Genomic DNA, 13,209 nt, shown 5'->3' with positions numbered 1-13,209 from the left:
AGTTCTATATTAGTTGAATTCCAGGTGACTTCACAGATATGTGAGTAAGAAATGTATGCTTATACTTGTAACCATGGAATTTTAGAGGAGCTTGTTACACAACACTGTTTTGGCAATACCTGACTAATCCTGTTTGCCACATTCAGTCTAATGATTACTCCTATCTACTAGAGAGGCTGTTAAGTGGAAACTTTTCTCTGTCATACACTCTTAACAAAAAAATCCGAGTTTTAAAAAATTACTAAAGGAGGAGGGTAATGGATATTTAGGGCAACTAACGATGTCTATTACAATTTTAGACTTTGCCTTTTTAGTAAGCATCTATCCTCCTCATTATTGAGATTCGCAAAGTGGTCAGAACAGTCTTTTATAGGAGCAAGTGTGTCTGTCTTCCTTGGTATTTTTAATTCCTGAGTAATCTGTTTATTGTCACAATCATGTCTGAAACATCTCTTTAAACTGCTAGTTCCTGGGTTATTCATTTAGTCAAATGATAGAAATAAAATCATTGGATTTAACATTGTTTCCAAAGGGACCTATTAAATCTGCCAGCTTAGAGACAGGAAGAGGCTGCAAACAAGAATGACACACAAGCTGGCATTTGACTCATGGTGCTTGGTTTAATTGTAAGTGTGTATGTGGCAACTGGAGAACACAATAAAGTCATTATACTTTTTTATTGCAGCTCTCTACCAAAGCAGGGAACTGGGGAAATCTGGTTTAGAGTAGACAAAATAAATACAAACTGTACAACCTACCTCCTTGCTCCAGCAGATCCCCAGGTCACCTGCAATAAGCTGTATACTTTCACAACCCACCTTGGATGGACTTCCCTAATGCTAATCCCGTTGAAGAATGGACTGAGAAGAAAACAGTGAAATGGAAAATGTGGAATTCAGAAGTGGAGTTGGAGTAAGAGGAGAAGATTGGGGTCAGTAGTCTGATTATGACAACTAGAAAGCTGAACTCCTGATTAGACAAAGGGCATAAAATAGATTAAAGATTGCAGCTAGTTTGGCAAAAAAATGAGACTATATCTTACAAAAAAAAATTTAAAAACTAGTCATGCACAGTGGAGCTTACCTGTAGTCCTAGCTACTTGGAGGCTGAGACAGGAGGCTCACTTAAGTCCAGGAATTCAAGGCTGCAGTAAGCTCTGATCACCCCACTGCACTCTAGGCTAAACAAAAGAGAGAGATCTCATCTGTAAAAAATAGATAAATAAGCAAATAAATTTTAAAAATTAAAAAAAATGTCAGCTGCCCAAAGAAGCTAAGCTTTCTTACTCTAAGAGACCTGAAATATGCCAGCACCAAAATCACTTAGTTTATCTAGTTACATAATCCATTTTTAAATTTAGTACACTATGTTTTCCTAATTATCCTTTATTATCAAGAATTTTCTATGGGAAAATCCTCAATAAAACACTGCTAAACTGAATCCAGCAGCACATCAAAAAGCTTATCCACCACGATCAAGTCAACTTCATCCCTGGGATGCAAGCCTGGTTCAACATATGCAAATCAATAAACGTAATCCATCACGTAAACAGAACCAATGACAAAACCCACATGATTATCTCAATAGATGCAGAAAAGACCTTTGACAAAATTCAACATCCCTTCTTGCTAAAAATTTTCAATAAACTAGGCATTGATGGAATGTATCTCAAAATAATAAGAGCCATTTATGACATACTGAATGGGCAAAAACTGGAAGCATTTCCTCTGAAAACCAGTACAAGGCAAGGATGCCCTCTCTCACCACTCGTATTCAACATAGTATTGGAAGTTCTTGCCAGGGCAATCAAGCAAGAGAAAGAAATAAAGGGTATTCAGTTAGGAAAAGAGGAAGTCAAATTGTCTCTGTTTGCAGATGACATTATTGTATATTTAGAAAACCCCATAATCTCAGCCCAAAATCTTCTTAAGCTGATAAGCAACTTCAGCAGTCTCAGCATACAAAATCAATGTACAAAAATCACAAGCATTCCTATACACCAATAACAGAAACACAGAGCCAAATCATGAGTGAACTCCCATTCACAATTGTTACAAAGAGAATAAAATACCTAGGAATACAACTTACAAAGGATGTGAAGGACCTCTTCAAGGAGAACTACAAACCATTGCTCAAGGAAATCAGAGAGGACACAAACAAATGGAAAAACATTCCATGCTCATGGATGGGAAGAATCAATATTGTGAAAATGGCCATATTGCCCAAAGTAATGTATAGATTCAATGCTATCTCCATCAAGCTACCATTGACTTTCTTCACAGAATTGGAAAAAACTACTTTAAATTTCATATGGAACCAAAAAAGAGCCCTCATAGCCAAGACAATCCTAAGAACAAAGCTGGAGGCATCATGCTACCTGACTTCAAACTATACTACAAGGCTACAGTAACCAAAACAGCATGGTACTGGTACCAAAACAGACATGTAGTCCAATGGAACAGAACACAGACCTCAGAAATACCACTACACATCTACAACCGTCTGATCTTTGACAAATCTGACAAAAACAAACAATGGGGAAAAGATTCCCTCTTTAATAAATGGTGCTGGGAAAACTGGCTAGCCACATGCAGAAAGCTGAAATTGGATGCCTTCCCTACACCTTATACAAAAATTACCTCAAGATGGGTTAAAGACTTAAATGTAAGATCTGAAACCATGAAAACCCTAGAAGAAAACCTAGGCAATACCATTCAGGACATAGGCTTAGGCAAAGACTTCATGACTAAAACACAAAAAGCAATGGCAATAAAAGCCAAAATAGACAAATGGGATCTGATTAAAATAAAGAGCTTCTGCACAGCAAAAGAAACTATCATCAGAGTGAACAGGCAACCTACAGAATGGGAGAAAAATTTTGCAATCTATCCATAAGACAAAGACAGGAGGTCAGACACACCTCATAATAACTCCCCTCCCTTTTATGGTTCAGATGCAACAACTGACCAGCATTAATGTTAAAACAGAGATCATAAGATTCACAGAGTAGACTCTTTATGGCAATGAAAAACAAGTTATAAATAGGACCTAATGCCATGCCAAGCAAGGGTTAAGTCACACACTCCTACACTTAAATAATAAACTATGTTCTGACTGCCGCAAGATTTTTCTTTTTCTCTAGAAGTTAAACATGCACTGGCCTCGTGATCAGCAACATTAAAACAATTACAACTCATCCAGTCACAGACACTGACAAACTGTAACCCCTGTTTCATCAGTCATAACTATAGCTTACTTTGGACAGGAGACTGACTTCAGTCACTTTCTCCTGACCATGGATTGTTTTTTATAAGAAATAAAGTCTTCTTTTCCAAATGTATAAATTGTGGGTGTTTTTTTTTTGTTTTTTTTTTTTTGTTTTTTTTGTAAGTTGACATACATCAGCGCAGCTTGGTGATTTCACAACTAATATGACTGTCTTATGGATGTTAGAGATTTAACTAACACTTATTTCAACATGACAGTAGGTGTCTGTATACTTGTTTGGAAAAAACACAAGCCACTTTTTTGCTTCGCTTTCACACCACCACCACAACAATCATCAACACCGAAGACTTCTGTGACCCATTGTGTGGGGTTCTCTGCAACACCAAGTAAGCAACCAATTCTGCAGCAGAAATCAGCTGGGTGGGCCGGGCGCGGTGGCTCAAGCCTGTAATCCCAGTACTTTGGGAGGCCGAGACGGGCGGATCATGAGGTCAGGAGATCGAGACCATCCTGGCGAACACCGTGAAACCCTGTCTCTACTAAAAAAATACAAAAAACTAGCCAGGCGAGGTGGCTGGCGCCTGTGGTCCCAGCTACTCGGGAGGATGAGACAGGAGAATGGCGTAAACCCGGGAGGCGGAGCTTGCAGTGAGCTGAGATCCAGCCACTGCACTCCAGCCTGGGCGACAGAGCGAGACTCCGTCTCAAAAAAAAAAAAAAAAAAAAAAAAAGAAATCAGCTGGGTGTCCTCCAATTCAATTCTGATTCTATCTACCTGGTGATAGCATCAGATCTGGCAAGTGAGGGCTCAGTCCTTGAGACTGCATCCCACCCCTTCAGACACCAGTCACAAGTCTGGGCTTCCAGAACTTCTGACCCACCAGCTTCCAAGATGGGGTTCCCATAACTCCCTCTTTAGGTTTGATTAATTTGCTAGAATGGCTCACCAAACTCAGGGAAACACTCGCTTACACTTACTAGTTTATTATAAGGAGTATTATAAAGGACACAGTGCATAGCCGGAAGGGCTGAGAGCTTCCATGCCCTCCCTGGGTGCGCCACCCTCCAGGAACCTCCATGTGTTCAGCTGTCTGGAAACTCTCTTAGCACTGCCCTCTTGAGTTTTTATGGTAGCTTTTTCACTTAGGCATGATTGAAACATACAACCATAGGGAAATATGATTGGATAAAAGGGTACCAACTAAACCCAGTAATGCCTGTCGGTGCAGATTCTTTTTGGCCTCTCTGTGCAGCATTTTTTTCTTCTGGGATATGGGGCAGGACACTGTCTGGCAGGTGAAAGGAGGATAGGAGAGCATCTTTCTATTGTAATAAGGGTTATGAGAATTAATAAGTGTCTAGTATAATGTCTGATATGAGCAGGCCCCAAATAAAAATTAACTACTATTAATGGCATCAGCAATAATAAGACATGTCTAAATCATGTAATAGCAAATAATGATGAAAACCTGGCTCAGGCTGTATAATCATCTAGATGTGTATTTAAATCTTAGCTACACCAATTACAAACTATGTAAACACATAGAATATATTCACACCTATGGCAAGTTACTTAACACCTCTGAAAATAAGTTCCCACATCCATGTTGTAGAAAATAATACAAACTTTATCAAGTTAAGATGAAAGTTAAATAAGATTCTGTGTATAAGGAATTTAGCCCAGTTTCTAGCATATGAAAAGCCCACAATTGATGATAACAACTATTGTATTATGACTGTTGTTAGACATTGTAAAGGCTAAGTAAGCTAGGGTATAGAAAGCTCTTAAAAGGATACCTTAGGTAGTAAGTGCTAACATTGCAGCAATCGACACTTATCACCACAAATATAATTACCATCACTACCACCTCTACTACCAATATTATTAAAGATTGACTTAGCAATTCCAAACTTCTAAACATCAGCATTGAACAGATGATTACAATGAGTGGTGGATATGTATAACACAAAAGTATTCCCCAAAATTTCTAGTCTCTGCACACTCACCTTCATCCTGTAGACTAACTTCTCATTGACAAATGAATCTTCCCTAAATGCTATTTGTTTTAAGTCCAGATACAGAAACAAGATTTCATATGTTGATCATCTAAAAAATAGTACTTGGACTTTTCTACAAAAAGTTCAAACCTAGCTAAGCAGGTGTTCTTCCCCAAACCCAGCAAGACTGTGATGATTACTATTCAGAAATTCGAAAGCCCACACATCTTTTTTTTTCTTCTTCTTCTTCTTTTCAGTATCTTTAACCTGATGGTGGTCATATTCTCTGGACTTCAGTAAGCTTCCCTGCCTCTTATTGAATAATCTAGGACCTTCACTTCCTGAATAGTAGTAGAAACACATCCATTAACTTCACTCATCAAGAAACACTGAATTATTTTCCTTAGAAGCAGCTAGATTCAGTATCTGAGAGAAATACAGAAGACTTTTTCCTTTTTCATGCTGTGAAACTAAATTCAGTCTTCATGACCAGGAAGTTAGAAAAGGACTCACTCTTGCGAGTGACTGAAGGGGAATATAGCATCCTTTGAAAGAAATAACATATCCCAGAGGACACAGAAATAGTTTGAGAGGTGGGAGATGTAGTTTATTTTTCTGGATCCTACATGATCATCTGTATAATCTGATTTAAATTCTGCACTGTTGATATATGTCATATTATTTTCTTACCAGTGTACTGGGATTAATCAGAAACATGAAGAAAGAGACAAAGGTGAAGATGAACTAGGTAATTTAACATTTGTTTGCTGTAGTTAATTGCCATAACAACTTAATGAAGAGTTATCTTCATTTTAGAGATAGGGAAACAGTGGCTTATAGGACTAAATTACTCACATATATCAACATCTGGATAGCAGCAGAGACATAATTTGAGACTCTGTTGTCTGAGGTCAAGGTCACTATTCTTTTTGTTCCATGCTATACTGTCTTAAAACAACAACAATAAAATAACAAAAACAACAAAAGACCTTTGTTCCTCTTGCTCTAAATAAAATAACTGACTTTATCCACCTTTGCCTCTATATACACAAATATTCTTTAGTGACTCTTGCTACTGTTTTTTTTTTAAACTTTTATTGTAGGTTCAGGGGTACAAGCACAGGTTTGTTAGATAGGTAAACTCATGTTACAGGGGTTTGTTGTACAGATTATTTTGTCACCCAGGTACTAAGCCTAGTACTCAATAGTTATTATTTCTGATCCTCTCCCTCCTTCCACCCTCTATTCTCAAAACTTGATAAATGGTATCTAACTAAACTAAGAACTTCTGCACTGCAAAAGAAACTATCAATATAGTAAACAGACAACCTACAAAATGGGAGAAAATATTTGCAATCTATGCATCTGACAAAGGTCGAATATCCAGCATCTATAAGGAACTTAGACAAATTTACAAGAGAAAAAGAAATAACCCCATTAAAAAGTGGGCAAATGACATGAAGAGACACTTTTCACAAGAAGACATATAAATATAATTCATTTCCTTAAGGTTTACAAACAGGTGGTAAATAATCCAAGACCACCCTACCCCACTCAACCCCACCACACATGCCAGGGTTACACTATTGGAGAAAAACCCATTGAAACAAATGTAACATCCAGGCCAAAGAGGCCCAACTCAAGCTCCATTTTGTAAGGGCTGTAGTTTAGCTGAGTTGCTAATTCCTGGGCATGAGAATCTTTATTGTTATTATCACTTGAAGCCTGTGTCTGTTTGTAATACCTGGAGGGGTTCCTTATTTTGCAATTTTATGCTATCAACAGAAAAGATTTATTGAGAGAAGCTGTGTGAACCAGACTATAAATTCAGATCCTATTGCTCTACTTTTATTTGATACTCACACAGACAGAAGGCCCTTTCTTAAGCTGAAAACCTATAACGGAAGTTTATTACCCTGTGGGCCAGATAAAATGCACAAGAATACGTCTGGTTTAGACATCATCTTTTATATACCTATCTTTTATATATGAGGACATTCTTTTTAAAAATCCTTTTATTATTAATGAAACATAGTTAAATGTATTACATAGAAAGAATGGTGTTCTCCCTAGGGTGTTCAATTATAATGTTATCTAGGAAATGGTTTTTAATATTTGTATCAGTTAGTAGGTAATAAGACTTGTGGTAATTTTTTTACTTCTTTTTTTATATTATTTGAATTCTTTAGAATGAGCATGTATTATATATTATTTTCACACAATCCATACGAAGTATTCTATTATAACAATATATATGGGGCACACAAAATTCTGTCTCTTAAAATGTGTTATGCTATTAAAACAGTAAGTAGAAATATTATTATCAATTAGATTGCCATGTTATAACTGTATAATAGTAAAATTTATAGGGTACTTGAATGACCTTACATTGAACTGAGAAAGTCCCATTCCAAAAAAATAACGAAGCAGTTGCTTCCAAACAACCCCTCATACATTAGTTTCCTCCCATTTGGGCATGGCTGCTGGATAAATGATGCATGCCTACTGACAGTCACATAGCATCCAAACTCACGTTACAGCAAAGCATGATATTAAAGTGTTTGACTGTATTTATCATGTTAAAATAATAATTTTGTTCAAATGGTTGAGGAGTAATGATGTGTATTAATTTATCTGACAGACTGCCTCCTCCACCCCATACCTCTAGCTCAGGTCTTTATTAACTCACATATGTGCCCCAATCCCTACATCAAGTAGTAGTATTTATTTACCTACTTTTTGTATGAAGCAGAACCCGTACAATGAAGAGAGCTGAGAGGCCGAGTTTATCTACACAATAAAGGGTTGACATGGAGGGAGAAGAAAGACAGAAAACCATACAGGTGGGTTTAAATGAATATTTGGAGAGCATCTGAAAGACGCTGTCTTCATATACATATTACATGTATATGATATATATTTACATATGTAATAATATATATAAATATTACAAAGTACCTGTAAAACATATCTAAACTCAGAGTGGAAACGAATGAGTTTTGGAAGTATTGTTAACTATCAATTTGTTGCCTTTTTTTTAATATCAAGCTTTTATCAAATAAGTGTTAATATTTGTTTCTAATTATTTTTGGCTTTCTGGCCTGTGCCTTTTCGAATACTATTCTATGTAAAGACTGAGTCATATGGACTCCAAACATATCTAGCTTCAAATTCAATATAAACGAAAAAGTTTTGTGGTATCAGTAATAGATCTATTTAAAAAGAGAAAGGGGGCTGGGCATGGTGGCTCACACCTGTAATCCCAGCACTCTGTGAGGCCAAGGCGGGCAAATCAGCTGAGGTCAGGAGTTCGAGACTAGCCTGGCCAACATGGTGAAACCCTGCCTCTACTAAAAATACAAAAATTAGCCGGGCGTGGTGGCACGTGCCTATAATCCCAGCTACTTGGGAGGCTGAGACGGGAGAATGGCTTGAACCCGGGAGGCGGAAGTTGCAGTGAGTAGGGATCATGCCACTGCACTCTACCCTGGATGACAGAGCAAGACTCTGTCTAAAAAAAAAAAAAAAAAAAAAAAAAAAAGAGAGAGAGAGAAAGGGTAACATGATTAGTAGTGCATAATACCTTTATTTTGGTGCCCTTTAGTCCCTCTTCTTCATTCATCTACTTTGCTAATATTCTATGATGACTACAATACTCCATGAGAACAGTCACCTTGATTTTTGGCTAATTTCAGAGGCTCTAAAATTTCTCTGTTTATCTCTTATAGTAGAAAATATTCACAAGCCGTTCTTCTGTAGTTCAAAATATTGTTCATAATTTTCTGCTACAATGCTCAGTTTAAGACCAAGAAGGCCAAAAACCTTGTGATTGACAATAATAGTCATTACCAGCCTGGACTAAGAAAGTACTGCGTTTTCAAAGCACAAGGACTAGCGCTTATATCAGCACAGAGGTACCATGACAGGGCTTCCCTAACAGTTTACATTGAAAAGAGAAATAAATTATTTGCTTCTTGTTCTTTTTTAAAAAGTTCTCTCAATGCTGTTTATAGTCATGAACTTTTTTCTCCAATTAATTTCTGCATGGTACCATGCGGAAATCTGTTGATAGTACTCATAGCTAACAACACTTCCAAAACTCATTCGTTTCCATACTGAGTTTAGATGCGCTTTACAGGAACTCTGTAGCTGAAAATCTGTGTTTGGGTTTGGACTTTATCAATTTTTGAAAAGAAAAGAGTATACATAGCCATTTCAATAGCTGTTTCTTTCTGTAAGAAATACATAATATAAAGATGTATTGAATTCTGCTGTTTTCTTAAAACCTTGACTTGGAGAATAGGTACTTTTCACAGAAAAAAGGAAAAATACATTTCTCCCTTCCTTTACTATTGTTTTCAGGTGATTTTCTCCAGCGATAAACTTTAAGGTTTCATAAAATAAATATTAAATCATACTAATTGCATTATTTTCATTATTTTTCTTTTGAGGCAAATGAATTACCAATAGGGTTTTCAAAGTGCATTCCACAGATGAGTAATATGTCTAACATTTCAATTAAACATATTATGGTTGAAAAATTAAGTATCTAGTTCAAAAGTTCAACAGAACATAGATAAATCAGTTGCTTACCATGAGACTTGTTGCTAAGTGAGGATGTTTTGTCAATTTGGAAAAAGAGAGCATCAACTATTACTCTATTAGAGTTTTCTTGGTTTTCTTGAACCTTTCATCTCAAATTATTCTTGTGCTTTCACTCTTTTAAAAACAGTCCTGCTGGCTTTAGTTCACTTTTTTGGCTTCACAGCTTCAAGGAAGATTTTAAAGACAGAGGTCACATATCACCCTAGCAACCTGGTTGGAGAGAAGCGATGTTTCCTAAAATATTATAAAGCAAATCAAGCATCTGGCTGATTTATTAGATAGAGCTAGCCACTTGTTCTTAGCTGGTCATGTTGTCCTGGTGAAAAGTGAACAATGCCAGGTCTTAAAGGTGTTAAATGTGTTTCCTAAAAGCATTATGTGCAATGGCAAGATCAGCTCTTTATTCTCAAAAGAGTACATTAGCAAATAACTATTAACTTAATATGAACTATTTGTGTGTGTGTGTGTGTGTGTAAGCAGCGTTTGGCAAAAATCAAGTAACTGGCAAAATACTCAGGCCGAATGTGAATTGGCACTGTTTGAGAATACGTAAAACATGTAACCTGGTAAAAAGTTGCAAATTGAATAATTATGTTGCAGTCTCAATATGGACACATACTTTCTTTTTTCATTATTAAAGAAAACAAACAGTCACCTAAGGTGGCTACATACAGGCATACTCACTACTAATAAAGAGATACCATGTTTTCCTCTCTCCTGCCATGTGTGGGTTTTCCTGTCAGTGAGGGCTTCCAATCCTGGATTAATACTTTTCTTTTCATCTTTCTTCCGCAATTTCTAGATCAACACTGGAACCAAAAATTTTGCACACTTCTATACCAACTTACCAGAAAATGAGAAACACTAAGCACAGTTATTGAAAAGTAAGCACATTTCCCAATGTTGTATATTGTTCTTACTCCTATCTTTTTTTCTCTTTATTATAAAATTTCGGCTTGGTCCAAGAGAAAGAAGTAAATAAACAAAATTCCAAGGCCAGGCTCGGAGGCTCATACCTGTAATCCCGGCACTTTGGGAGGCCTAGGCGGATAGATCACGAGGTCAGGAGTTCAAGACCAGCCTGACTAATATGGTGAAACCCCGTCTTTACTAAAAATACAAAAATTAGCTGGGCATAGTGGTGAGCACCTGTAGTACCAGCTGCTCAGGATGCTGAAGCAGGAGAATCACTTGAACCCGGGAGATGGAGGCTGCAGTGAGCTGAGATCTCACTATTGCACTCCAACCTGGATGACAGAGCAAGAGTCTGTCTCAAAAAAAAAAAAAAAAGAAGAAGAAAAGAAAATAAAATTCCAGATAGATGACAGAGGGGTTTGGGGCTTGTGACAGCCATATTATTGCAAAGCTATCCGACACCAGCTCTCTGGTAGCTCTCTGTGCAAATCATTCCAAAGTGATAATTGTCAAAATTTTCCCCCACTCTAAGGGAAGCATTATGTTAGAGCATAATCTCCACTGAATTCCAACAGCAACTCACTTTTGCCCAAAAGCCAAATGGACTCTTAACCACCATCTTATCTAAATAGCTTCATTACTGATAGAACATGTTAGAAAAGAGGACAATGAGAGACCCACAGAATTTAGCTTATTAATAGTAAAATTTAAGAACGAGTGCCCATGCCCTTGCTTTGTAACTGAATGCAGGTTCAGCCGCTCACTGCTTGAGAAGTCAAATAACAAGGACGAGATTCCACAGAAAGGAAGTGACTTTATTTGCCAAAGCTAGCAATGGGTAACTGGTTCAGGCTCCTGCCTTAATGGAATTGCTTCAAACTTGGGGCAGAAAGGAAGAGCTTAAAAAGGGAAGTTTGGCATGAGGGAGATGCAGAAGGGGGCGAGGCAGTACAGGTCTATGTGACTGGTTCTGATGACGTATCTTGAGTTATCGCCCCATCCGCTGAATGGGTTGGTGCCATGGCGGGCACAGCCAGGTTGTAAATTAACCACAACCTTGAAGTGATCTCCTGATGGGGGAGAATTTCATAGGCACCTGGGTTGTTTTAAGATCTCCTCTCTGAAACTTTGAAGGAAACATATAGTTACATAAGCTAGGGGTGTAAGGAGTGCCTGGTGCACAAGGAGCAAAGGTTATAATCACATTCCTGAGAGCTAAGGTGTGAGTACGCGTGAAAAACAAGAAAAGGAGAAAAAGGAAACAACTATTTTTAAGAAAAAAGGGTACTTGGTTATATTTCTTGGTAATTACAATGTGATTGTTATGATGTTGCTGGTGAGAATGTTAGAAGAAAGATTTTAACAAGAATTCAAGAACATAATAAAATTGTAAACAGCATATAGAGCCTATTTTCTCTGTAATCTAAAGACCAATTGCATGATCTGTTGGACTAAGGCTCCAGTACTCATTTTCTGTCCCTACCCACCTCCCACAACTCAATTTTTTTTTCTCCCATATGTTGGTGTTTTTTTCTGTGACTGATTCTACAAACCCATAAAAATATTAAGTGATGGTTTAAATATTGTCTGATAACTCTCATGCACTTCTCAAAGGACTGTAATACCACAGCCTTGTAGTAGTATAATTTGGCACTATGTTTCAAAAGACTTTAAAAAATTCATTCTCTTTGACCTAGAAATTTTACTTCAAGGAATTTTCTAGTAGGGAAACAATCAGGAATGTGCACAAAATCAGCTATAGGATATCAACTGTACATGATTTTAAAAGTGTAAATGATCAAAATGTCCATCAATAAGAGATTGCTAAAATTAACTCTGATATATTAATACAGTGAAATAATATGCAGACAATAAAAATATATTGTAACAATATAAGGTTATCTCATATTATTGCATGAACAAAACGAGTCATAGAAAAAATACAAAGTATGATTTTTTAGAAATAATTTTTAAAAATCTGCTCTCCCTGCCATCTTGGAACCTGTGGCAGTCTGCTGGAAACAGGACTTTTAAAACATTTCTGGAAAGCTATAGTCCAATGCCAAGGCCAGTTTTCTTGACTATAAATAGGGGTTCCAAAACCAAAGGGAGAACACAGCTCTTCTTAAAACTGCAGGTGGTTGTGCCTGAGATGAAACTGAATTCTACTTGGGCAAGAGATGTGCTTATGTATACAGAGCGAATCACAACACAGTGACGTCGGTGGTAAACCAAACCAAACAAAAGTAATCTGGGAAAAGGTAACTTGTGTCCATGGAAACAGTGGCATGATTTGTGCCAAATTCTGAAGCAATCTGCCTATTAAGGGCACTGGACACAGAATTCACGTGAAGCTGTACCCCTAAAGGTTTTAAACTGGTGAAAAGTAAATCAAAATCCATAAAGGGGGGATTTGTGCTCTGGTATTTTTGTTAGGTGGCTTTTAAAAAGTATTGCTCTGAA

General features: G+C 37.1%; 1 long non-coding RNA gene across 1 annotated transcript in view; it reads left to right on the top strand.

Moving 5' to 3' along the window:
- LOC108586142 overlaps window positions 1-10,850 on the top strand; it is a 28,728-nt gene extending 17,878 nt beyond the window's left edge. Inside the window, exons 2-4 of the long non-coding RNA XR_002522287.2 lie at window positions 5,920-5,974; window positions 7,979-8,069; window positions 10,634-10,850. This is a non-coding gene — a long non-coding RNA (uncharacterized LOC108586142). The remainder of the gene's footprint in view (window positions 1-5,919; window positions 5,975-7,978; window positions 8,070-10,633) is intronic.
- The last annotated feature ends 2,359 nt before the right edge of the window (window positions 10,851-13,209 follow it).

This window comes from Papio anubis, chromosome 3 (assembly GCF_008728515.1).
Source record: "Papio anubis isolate 15944 chromosome 3, Panubis1.0, whole genome shotgun sequence".
Classification (NCBI taxonomy): domain Eukaryota; kingdom Metazoa; phylum Chordata; class Mammalia; order Primates; family Cercopithecidae; genus Papio; species Papio anubis.
Note: the sequence above shows the minus strand (reverse complement) of the source record. Positions and strands in the feature narration are given on the sequence as shown.